The 11,074-nt window shown below is 45.0% G+C and overlaps 1 protein-coding gene across 16 annotated transcripts in view; it reads left to right on the plus strand.

Annotated features, from left to right (window-relative positions):
- The window catches only part of CAMK2B (calcium/calmodulin dependent protein kinase II beta), a 209,053-nt gene extending 199,022 nt beyond the window's left edge, over window positions 1-10,031 (plus strand). For all 16 annotated transcript variants that reach the window (XM_081171658.1, XM_081171646.1, XM_081171654.1 and 13 more), the window contains one exon: window positions 367-10,031. The gene's annotated coding sequence lies outside the window, so the exon portion shown is untranslated. The remainder of the gene's footprint in view (window positions 1-366) is intronic.
- The last annotated feature ends 1,043 nt before the right edge of the window (window positions 10,032-11,074 follow it).

Below are 11,074 nucleotides of genomic sequence, written 5' to 3' on the forward strand. Positions count from 1 at the left end.
GAAAGTTAGTTGGAATCTCTTTTCTTGTAACTTGAATCCATTGGTTCAGGTCCTACCCAGTGGAGGAGCAGCAAGGAAAGAACTTTGTTTCGTCTTTCATGCGACAGCCCTTGAGATATTTGAAGACGGTTCTGTGCAGCAAACTACATTCCAGATGCACAAACGTCAAGAGATCTGCACACGCACAAACCTTTCCCTTTTATTTATCATTCAGCGAAGCAAGAAGCAGGATTGACAACACGTTTAAGCCAGGCCAGAGTACTAAAGGAAGGCCCAGAGTCAGGCTCGGAAGTGGTATGGCCTGCAGAGGGGGAACAGTCTCTGGCAATCGTTCACAGCATCTCTCTACCTGCTTGTGTCTTTCAGAGCTAATGCTGGATATTCTGGTTTCATCTCGAAGGAGACGGTGATTTGAGCTGAGCCGCTAGCCGGGAGCAGCGGTGACAAGCACGTGCCCGCATGCTCGTGTCCCCCCCCCCCGGTCCCCTTCCCCATCCTCTCCTCTTTCATTTCCAGTGCCTGTGTTTGCAGAAAAACAAAACAAAAAAACCCTAATCTAAAAAAAAGAAAAATATATATATATATAAAAAAGGAAAAAAGAAAAAATCCAACCAGACTTGATTCTAAATAAATGAAATAAATAAATCAGCAAACCCAGCCGAACCAACCCAGCTGTCCGACTCGCAGCGTGGCCACACTGCGCCTCCCAAATCCCCACCAACTCCATTTCTTTGTGTCCGTCCGTCCGGCTGTTCAGGTGACCAGGTGTTGCAATGAAAAAATGTCTCAACTTCAAACAAACAAAACAAAAACAAAAAAAGGCTCCACCTCCCTGTGTCGACCCCAGTGTTGAACGGTGTTAGTTTGTTAGGTGAAATATATATAAATATATATATATATATATATAAAACAAAAAAACCCAGAAAAAAACTTTTACAGTATTTGCATTCTCTGCCAAAGCATGGGCCTTCTCCAGTGGTCGTGTTCGCGCTTGGAAGTCTGTGACCTGTGTTACCGTTTGTTTTTGCGGAGGATGCTCTTTCCGAGCTCTCGGGCTGACCGTTTATTTTCTCCTCTAGCTGTGGTTGTGGATTATGATGATGATGATTATAATTATTCAGACTCTTTATTTATTTTGTTCTTCTTTTGGCTAGAAGGTGATCCTTTTTGGGATGGGGGGTGGGGGGTGGGGCTTTGTTTTCTGGGCCCCTCCCATGCTAACCCAGAGCCAGCGATTACCCGGTGGCAGTTGGCTATGGCCAGGCTGACGGGTTCTTCACGCGAAGGGTAACATAGCCTTAGAGATATAAAGAGGTCTCACTTGCAGGTTTTTTTGAATGTCTGGATTCTCATTGGCACTCACATTTCCCAAGCATCCCTGACCCTGACCTCTTGCCAAAGGGCTACCAACAGTTGTGTCCTCATGCCTGTGCCCATGCCATGGCTTGCTTACGGTGGGGAAGGCCGCCCCGGCTTAATGGGGCTGGCTGGGACAGTCGTGACAGTTAGATTAGGAGAGCTGGGGAGGAGGAAGGTTGACACCGCCGAACCTCATCCTCTTTAACAGTTCTCAGAATTGGACTCCCTGCCCAACAGAAGGGAGCAGGGGGTAGCTCCTTGGAAGGCATTTTGTCGGCTTTTGCTTTCTGAAAGTCCAGCCCAGCTTTCTCCTCTGTGTTTTTCCTTTGAGCAGAAACCCGTGTTGATTTCAAAGAAGAAAAACAAACACAAAAGGGCTGGTTTGCTGCCTTTGCGGATCAGTTCTCAAGTTTTCATCAGCCGCGAAGGAGGAGGGCTGGTCAGCTAAGCTTGCACTTGGCCATCCCCTCGCTCCCTCCAGCTCACGCACCCAGAGCAAGAGCCTCCTAGCAACAAACTCTGTGCAAATTCCTCTAGCAGGAGAGAGGAAACCACTTCAGGCAGCTTCTGGAGCTGACTCTGCAGGCAGCCCTAAACAAGCCAAGCCAAAGGGGGAGCGGGTGATGCTCTGAATGGACCAAGCCCTAGTGGAGGAAGAAGGGAGTTGCTGTCTCTTTATGGGTCAGTGCAAGCAAAATGCTGTGGAGCTGCATCCATTAGCAACCACAGCTCCGTTAGGTCCCCCCCACCAACCCCGGCAAAAACAAGGTACAAACAACTGTCCTCTGCTTACTATGGCAGGTAGCTGACATTTGCCGAGAGAGCTGGGTGATGTATGAAGTACAGGGATGTTTGTTCTTAATGGCCCCCTCCCTCCTGCCCCCTTTCATATTCACAAAGGAGACAGGCACATGCCCCGTTCAGCACCTCACTGCCCAAACGCTGCTCTTGCCTTTGGTTGATAGATTGGGGTTGGTTGCATCGTTGGCCTTGGCCGAGGCTACAAGGAACAAGTTTTGGAGGCTGGGCAGTTTCCCACTTACTCCTCCTCCTGCCTCTGCTCAGCATGCCATAAGCGTATTTTGGATAGGTATGGAGTCGTCAAGCAAACCACCGATTGCAGGGTGGACTCTGGCCAGCCAGCAAAGTGGCATTGTTGGTTTCAGTTAAGGGGTCGCCCGGTCATCTCTCCAGAACCAGTGTATTGGGGTGGGGAGATGCCAGAAAAGATTTTAAACATCAGGGTAGGGAATAAGGATAGAGGACTTGTGGTGGGGGGGGCGGGGCAAAAGCACCATGTTTAAAATTAGGCAGTGGTACTAGGTGCTTTAGAAATCCACACCTCCCTCTGCCACCATATCAAATCAAGAGCTGTCATGTCTTCTTGGCACTCTTCTTTTGTAGTATGCTGCTGGTTAGATAAATCGCAGGTAATATGGCTGCTTGTGAAAGGGGTGAGGAAGAATGTCATGCTGCAGTTCTGGCTGTAGTGGGAAGGTCTGAAAAACTTGTATTATGGTGAAATAATCTGAGAAGGGCTCTTTTGTCTTCTTTGATCTTACTTGTGCCACCTCCCATCTGGCCTTGATTCACCTCTGCCTAATGGGGTGTCTTCATATCTACTCTAAAAAGAGTTTCCTCAGACTGTTGGTCAAACCAGTCGGGCGTATATCTAGATGAGGCTTAGGAGGCGGTGAAACAGTTCTTTGTTGTTGATCCAGAGATTGCTGCATTTAGTAACTCAGCCTGGTGCCCATTAAAGGGTCTTGCCAAATGCTGCAGAGGGGGTGCTAACATAGGATAGAAAAATCAGGGCTGTACAGCAGCTACTCAGGTGGATCTTTCCAGAGTGTAGAGTTTTAATTGCTAGAACACACTGCCTCTTATTCAAGGTTTGGAAGACTTTATTTGGGTATGTATATACTGTTAAGAGCAGGACTTGCAGGCATTGCTAAAGCAGGGCTGCGATTCCTAAAGATTTGCAGGCTTGGCTGGCATGGGACCTACTGGCAGGCATTCTCAGTTCAGTCATGTTAGGAAGGCATTCCTGCTTCTGGAAAGGGTGGCGGTACATAATGAAATGCAATTGCAAGATTTGCTGGTGGTGTTTGGACAGCCAAAGGGTAGAAAATTCAAGAGTGAATTTTCTTCAGTTGATTATTGAAGCATGACAATTTTTGCAGTCTCCCAGTCAGCAAGCCATCATCTGACGTTGCACAGGCATCAGTTACTTAGGTGAATTTATCTCAAAATGTTTAAATTGTGCAATTTCAGCATCATTGTGGGCTTGGTGTTGTTTTTTTAAAAAACCCAAAGAGGAGGAAACACTTAGGGATATGGGACGGGCATGAAGGTCAGTAGAGGCATGGGAAATGAAATGTGGTGTTGGTGCAGAAACAGCTTTAGCCCAAGGTTGATTTTGCTATCTTTTCAATGGGTTTGTAGCTCTGAATCAGGGCATCAAACACCCAGAAAACACACATTGTGATCCATTCAGATCACTGCTCACCCAGCTAAATAAGCAGGTCAGCACAGGAGGCTGGGCTTACCTTCGTGCCAAAGCAACAATGGTTGCTGTAAATTCTGACAATAGGAGTGCATTTTCAGGGCAATACTTCTTGCTATGCTTCCCATTTCCCTCCCACCAGTGCTGACCTCAGCAGCTGGAAGCATTGCATAATAAGGTAGGGGAAGATGCAGCATTTTGGATTTTTAGAACAGGTTAAAGATCAGACGCTTATGCCTTGCCATCGATGCTAATTTTCCACAAAAAGAGGTGCCATAACTCATGATGAGCACCTCCCTTGTTCTCTTAGAATGGCAATGGCGCCCACCTGAGAGGTGCTGGAGCCGAGTTCCAGCTGAAAAAAAAAAGCCCTGCTTGCCATTATTGCATTTCCATTAGCTACAGTTAGAGGAAAGGCTTTCACACTAACATGGGTGCACAACCAATACTCTGCTCATGTGAATCAATGGGCAGCAAAACAAGTTGCCAAAGGAACTTACAGATTTCCTATCACTAGTATTTTTATAAACTATTGGGTATATAATTGTGAGGTGGTGGTAAAATGAGGTTAATTAATCAAATTTTAGTGCTTAGGAATCACCCCATCTCGTAAATATCATTGTTAACAACATTGTTAACATTGTTAGCTTTCTTTTGATTCCTACATGCAGATAATCTCTGTATGGGCACAAAAGGTGTTTTAGTGGACTCTTTATAAAGAGATGCAGCAGTTAGAAGCTCTGAAGAGCTTTGGGACAAGCAGGTCACCACAAATTAGTCTTCCATTATTACCATCCTACACCTGATAGATTATTCTTGAGTCAATGTCAGACAATTTTCTTTGGAAAAGCTTCCTCATCAAGCAGTCTGTTGGCTCCACCACCGAGACCATATCCATGTTTTACTTGGCAGAGGAGCCAATGTTAAGCCAGGGACTGCAAATTCCTCTTTCAACCACGGTTTGCAACAAGAAGATTGCTACTTTGGCAATGAATGGGGTAGTCCTCTCAACCAAAGGAGCCAGTCTTCCTGCTAGAAGCAACCTTAATGCAGGTACATTACTGCTGAAAGCTTCCTGCAGCGTGTCTTTCAAAGTGTCACGGCAAGAATAAAAGAAGTGCTCAATTATCAGGCATATCTAAATCACCTTCCATCCAGCACTCTCAAAGACACCAAACTAAAGATGACCAATTTGTGTCTTCTCCATAAATCTTTCCAGTAGCATCTAACTAGGTCAGAGTGTTCTTCCTCTCCTGATTCCATTTCACTGGTTACTGTTTGTCAAGGGCTTGGAAACACCGAGATGATGCTATGCCTTTCTCTAAGTAGATGTTATCAGCACCTCACACAGAACGGTGGGTTGGTGGTTGCACCACAGCACTCCATAATATCTAGCTGGGCCCTCAAAAATGTATTCTCATTCATATTACACCACCTTTGCGTCTACTTGACCATCAAACCCGTGTTTCCAATTCAGCTGGAGTCCACATTCACAAATCAACTTAATATGCTGACGATGCATGCAGTTGTAAACCTCAAGCTGAACTCAACAAAATTAAGAACTGTACACTTCAATTTAAAAGAAAAGGCCGCACAGCACTTAATTCAACAGTAACGTCCTGTGCACTTCACTTAAGAGCCTATAGCTTTCTCATACATGGGACTATATAATATTTTTTACTGATACATCATTTTATCAGATTGCATTTTATCTCCCCACCCCAATCTGGCTTTCAAATGAATAAACAGTAAAGTTCCACACCTAAAACCCCTTCCCAGAAGGGTCAGGAAAACTCTGCTCATTTTAAGTGAAGCCCCCTGTGAAATGGGTTTCAGGATCCTCTCCTTAATAAGGAACTGCTATATCTTAACATTGCTTAGGAGCAAAGGAGTTAGGTCAACAGCACGTAGCCAGGGTCAAAAAGAACTATACAAAGAAGTGGGAGAATCTTAAGCAGGATTGTCGGGGCTGGTATCTCATGATAGTTGCACAGCAAGGCCAAGGAGTGAATGCCAGGATACCAAGGCTCTGTTGCACAGGATACGGAGAAGCTAATTGTGTGTGGCACAAGGGGAAGGGCTCAGCACTTTCTGCAACACTGCAGGACGTCCTCGGCGTGTATTGCACAGTGACCTGGTTTAGACAAAATGGGAACTCTGTGGTTTCCATTATGCAATTGCACGGCAGTGAGACTTGGGGGCTTGTGCTCCGTCTCCCCTGTACTCGAGAGGAGTGTGACAGCTGCTAGGTTTCCTTTTGAACCCACTATGTCTGTTGTCGCTGTTGTTATGTCCCAACTTGGGGATCCTGGTTGATTCTAACTGGCTAGATTTTTTAAAAATAGGAAACCGAACCATAGTTTGATTCTGGTTTCATCTAGCCTCAGAAGAAACCACAGTTCCCCGAGGAGGAGAGTATGAGCATGAGGCTTGCCACAATACATTCTCATTAACAGGAAGTCATGGTTTCCTGTTGCGTCTGAACCAGTATATTTTTTCACTATGAAGCAGCCCTGCTTGTTCTTTAGATGGAAGTGATCACCAGGGGGCGCTAAGGGAGTGCTATGAATGCCCTGCGCCACCTCTATCCATCAAATCATCCTCTGCTCTGATAACTCCATGCACACACCAGCAACTAGTCAGTTGCTAAAAACAGAGAGAAAATGTAAGCAACTTTTAAGAAAAGCAAGCTTTTCCTTTTGTGTGTGTAAACAGTTTCAAATGTACCAGCAAGCTTGGCCTCACTTTGTATCTAAAGGTTGTAGATTGAGAAGACCTCCAATACACTTCTGGTGTTGGCTGATCAATCTTTTCTTGAATGGAGGACTGAAAACTGATGCATGGCATACAAATTGAGAAATCTGGGCTGGTCTATATTTTCATTCCACATAAACTGCCACTTAAGCGCAGTTCGTGCCCAATTACCCTTCCTCAGTTTTATTCACCTGACAGCGTGCTGGTGTAATTTGAACCTGTCCTTTGCGATGGTAGATAATGGAATATAGATGACTTGTTGTAGAATGCGTTTCTCTGCTTTCAATTTCTATGGATAAACATGCCAGAGTCTGCAAGAGGGTTTTGCTGTGCATTCCACTTGGAGCCCAGTGCAATATGCAGAGCTCTGCATAAGTCAAAGCCCTCCTTCATGACATCTGGCGTCACAGTGGCTCATGTGTTGAAGCTGGCTTAATTGCACACACCGCGGGAAGGAAGATCAAATAGGGTTGCCACGTGCAAAAGAAGATGGGGTTTCGGTTTCTTTCCAGAGTTGTGTAGATGAAGGGATTTTCAACAGGTGTAGTGTGTCATGCAAGGTACACATGCCTCTTCTACATGACTGTTAAAAGGTACAGGAGCCTAGGATGAGACATTTAAACCCTTTAGAATACAAGACCTCGTTGGCGCTGCTCTGCACTGTAGATATAATTTCAGGTTACATTTAGGAGGAACTCGAGTTCCACACCTCAGTACTTGGCAAGTAGCTGTGAGCTTAATAAAAATTCTGTGTTTTACCCAGCTGGCCGTGAGCTATTGGAACTAGAGCCTATTGGATAAGGAAAATAAGTGGGTTTTTTTTGTAGACTGCAGAAAAAAATGCATAAGATGCAAACATTTCTATGGTAGAAGGCTGTTTGCCCCTGGAAAGGGAAGCTGAGGTTTGTAATTCTGTAGAAAACACTAGTAGAGCTAGGATTGTGTGGTGAAGCTTGCAATCACCTCTAGCAAACAGTACTTGGGGGTCAGAGCCGATTGCTAGTCCATGTGCATGTTCCAAGGGGTTGGATTTGTGCCATTTCTACAATGCTCAGCTATGCTTATTTTATGCTTGCATCCCAACTTTTCTGATGACCTTACTGCACCTGACTGATCACGGGTGGTATACAAAAGTTGAAAGTACCAAGTTCAAGGAAACCTGCCTATCACCTGGGAGGATGACGCTTAGCATCCTCACCCTCCTGCCACAAAATACCACTCTGTTTAATCTCTAGGGTACCACTCTGGTACCACTCTCAGTTTAAATTTTCAGCACCTCCCTTCTTATTATACATATCTATGCTTGGCACGTTTCACTGATCTAAATGTTGTAGAGTCAGTACCTCTCGTTAGCACAAAACTTAATTCTCTATTCTATTGCTGTGTTCAGCCCATACATAATCTGCATCCCCAAAAGGAAAGAACAAAGTATGGCACACCTAGTTTTCTCAGCAAAGAAAATGATATGCACTTTAAGAGAATGCCACCTATTGCATGCCTGTTTTCAGACATTCTTAAGAAAGTAAACGTCTGTGGAAGGCGCGAACCGTGCGATGTGCATGCAATGCAGAATCATCTCAGAGCTTTCCAGAATAAGCAAACTTGTTTTTAAAAGTCCTCAAAAGAGATCTCGGACAGCATGATGACAGGAATGTCCCCCTGCTGGCCTTTGCAATTTTGCACATACTGATAGAAAACACCTTGAGTGCAGGATTCAGAGCCTAATAAACAGTTGCACATAAGGCGCTGCAAGCTTCAGTTGTAAGGGCAAGGAGCCATAATCTTCACTTGGAAATGAGGTGTTTAAAGCATAGTGCCTTGTGGCTAGGCTGTGGTTCAGTGGTTAGACAAAGGTCATGCAAACCTTTTATGTAATGAACTGTCTTTGCACATTTGTTTCTTGATCCCTCTGGACCTACTAGGCCAAATCTGACAAGCTGCTTGAGATCAATAGAGTCAGTCCTATATAGTACTGCTATCGAAGGCCCAGGTTGCCTTGTACAGTTGATAGACTTAGATGTCTTCCAGGATATCTCTGCTATGATTATGAAGTAGTGAAGCAAGGATCATTGATTCATTCCATTGCTAAGAGGTAGGAGGGAGTGGAAAACTCCTCAGCGACTTAGAAATGCAGTGGATTCTGTCTTGGGTGGCGAGAACTTCTATGGCATTCGAGTGTGGCCTTTGTCCAGGCCCTCCTACAAGGCCATCCCCATCGCTTCATGCAGGACTTCGCATGGCTATTGAATGTAAGGGCAACTGGACCAAGACAGAATGACTGGGCAGGGGTGGGAGAATTGAAGGGGGGAGAGGGGGGGGAGAAGAGGGAATGGGCAGCGGTGGGGGGTGGGGGAGGCTATCCCACCAGCACTGACACAGCATTGAAAGCACTTTATACTAAGAGGTTTAGATCTCTTACTCCTGCCGTCTCAGGACTGGGCTTTGCACTGCACCACCCTACCCACCAGAGAAGAGTTCAGAGGAGCTCAAGAGTGCAGGAAGTGTTAAATGATGCTCCTATTTCTAGATGAGGCTTAGGAGACGATGTTCCCTTGCATCTTCCCCTCCCCAACCCAGTTGTGTCCTCTCTGCCCAGGGCAGGGGATGCTAAGAACAGAATGCAGACTACTAGGGTTTAGGTCAAAAATGTGTTTCTCTTCCAAATTCATATTCGCAATCTAAGCTTATGGTGGCTCATCTTCATCCCCCACCTTTGCATACCCACCTGAGGAGATAGTGCTTCCAAGACAGGAACATCCAGCATAAACCAGGGAGGAGAGAACATTTAGAGCCAACACATTCTGGCTGAATTGCCTTTCTCTCAGAGCACCTTTATTTCTGCATTTCTTTTCCAGGGGAGGGGTTGGAAACAGGGAGGTGGGTACTGGATTAAACATGCAAGGAAAGCGAGAATTCAAATATGGGGACGTACTAGAATGCTTGTACGGTTTCTGTGGAAGACAAATGAGAAGTCTCTACATCCATGTATATGAAAAAAAATAATTACAAGCCGCATGTTGAAACAGGTGTTTCATTATTAAAACATTAATGTACCGGGGCCGCCTCCCCTTTGGTGTTCACCTTGTTTACTATGGAACTAAGTGCGTTGCTGGGGGTATTTTTGGATTGGGGGAGGGGGGGTTGTATTTTCTTTTGCATGACCTTTAAAGAGAAAAAAAAAATCTATATATATCTATATCTATGAGAACTAAAAGCAAAGCTGAGCTGTTAGTCTGTCCCATGAATGCTGGTGGATCTTTTCCTCTTTCTGACTTAAAACTCTCCCTTTCTTTTTCTTGCCATTTCACTGTCTTTTCTTTCTGAGCCTTGTAAGTGTAAAAATGATTCCGACTTTGTTTTTGTCTCGGGAAACTGCAAATAAAAAAAAAAACCACAAAAAGGGACAAAACAACTGGTGCAACTTTGTCTCATTATCATGTTCCTGAGCTTCTCATTCAAGCCCACTCCACTGCCAAATGTCTTTACACCACCTGGAAACAGAGTTTGGCACAAAGAAAGCCCACTGAACAGGACTGATACAGTCATTAAAGATTAGAGCATCCAATTCATTTGTAGTAGCACGTAAATATGTTTCCTCCCATGTGGTCAAAGCAGCATACATAATGTTCCCAGGAGGTCTCCCATCCAGGTACAGTTCAGAATCAGACCTGCTTGGTTACTGCATTGTGTACCTTGACAACAGACCCAGGTAGAGAGGCACAGGAGCGGGATTAATCTTGGGAGCAATGGAAAGAAACTGCTCCACAGAAAAACTGGGTGCCTTCACCTTCATGAGAAGAGAGAATCTTCAGAATCTTCTTCCTCGCCTCTCAAAGAGAAACCGCACGTATTGTACAAGTAACACTTGAATTCTGGAGATGGAGGGGCAAGGACCATTAGTGCCAAGGCACATAGTAGCGCAATCCCCATTACTAGGTCAGACTGAGAAGCTGACTATTTAAAAGCAGTCTCCAATGTAATGTAGCAGTCTCCAAACTTTGGGGCCCCTTGGACACCTTTGGAGATGAACTGGAGAAACCCCACACCAAACCAAGCACACATGGCAATATATTATATTGGCTAAAACAGAACGCTTCTATCAAGTCTCATTTCAGCAAGGGGAGGAACGAGGGTGGGATCCTGTGGACAAGCACCTGCTCTAATGTAATGTACTGCCCTTACCATGCCACAGAGATGATTCGAAGCACATTCCCACCCCATGTCACCTTTACTGACCAATATATTACCCTCTTTTGTGTTTCTCCTTGGGGTGTTCTTTTTATAGTTATAGGAATATCTGTCCTAAGAATTGCTGATGACACAATGTTAAATTACAGGCACAAACCTGCGAACAGAATGATGACACTTATGTCAGAGCAACGGACTGGGGCTCAATGTATTTCTCATCTATTTTCTAGTTTTACAACTGAAAGGCCCTTTTAGACTTCTTTGCCC

The sequence above is a fragment of the Podarcis bocagei genome (genome assembly GCF_964188305.1).
Source record: "Podarcis bocagei genome assembly, chromosome: 15".
NCBI lineage: Eukaryota > Metazoa > Chordata > Lepidosauria > Squamata > Lacertidae > Podarcis > Podarcis bocagei.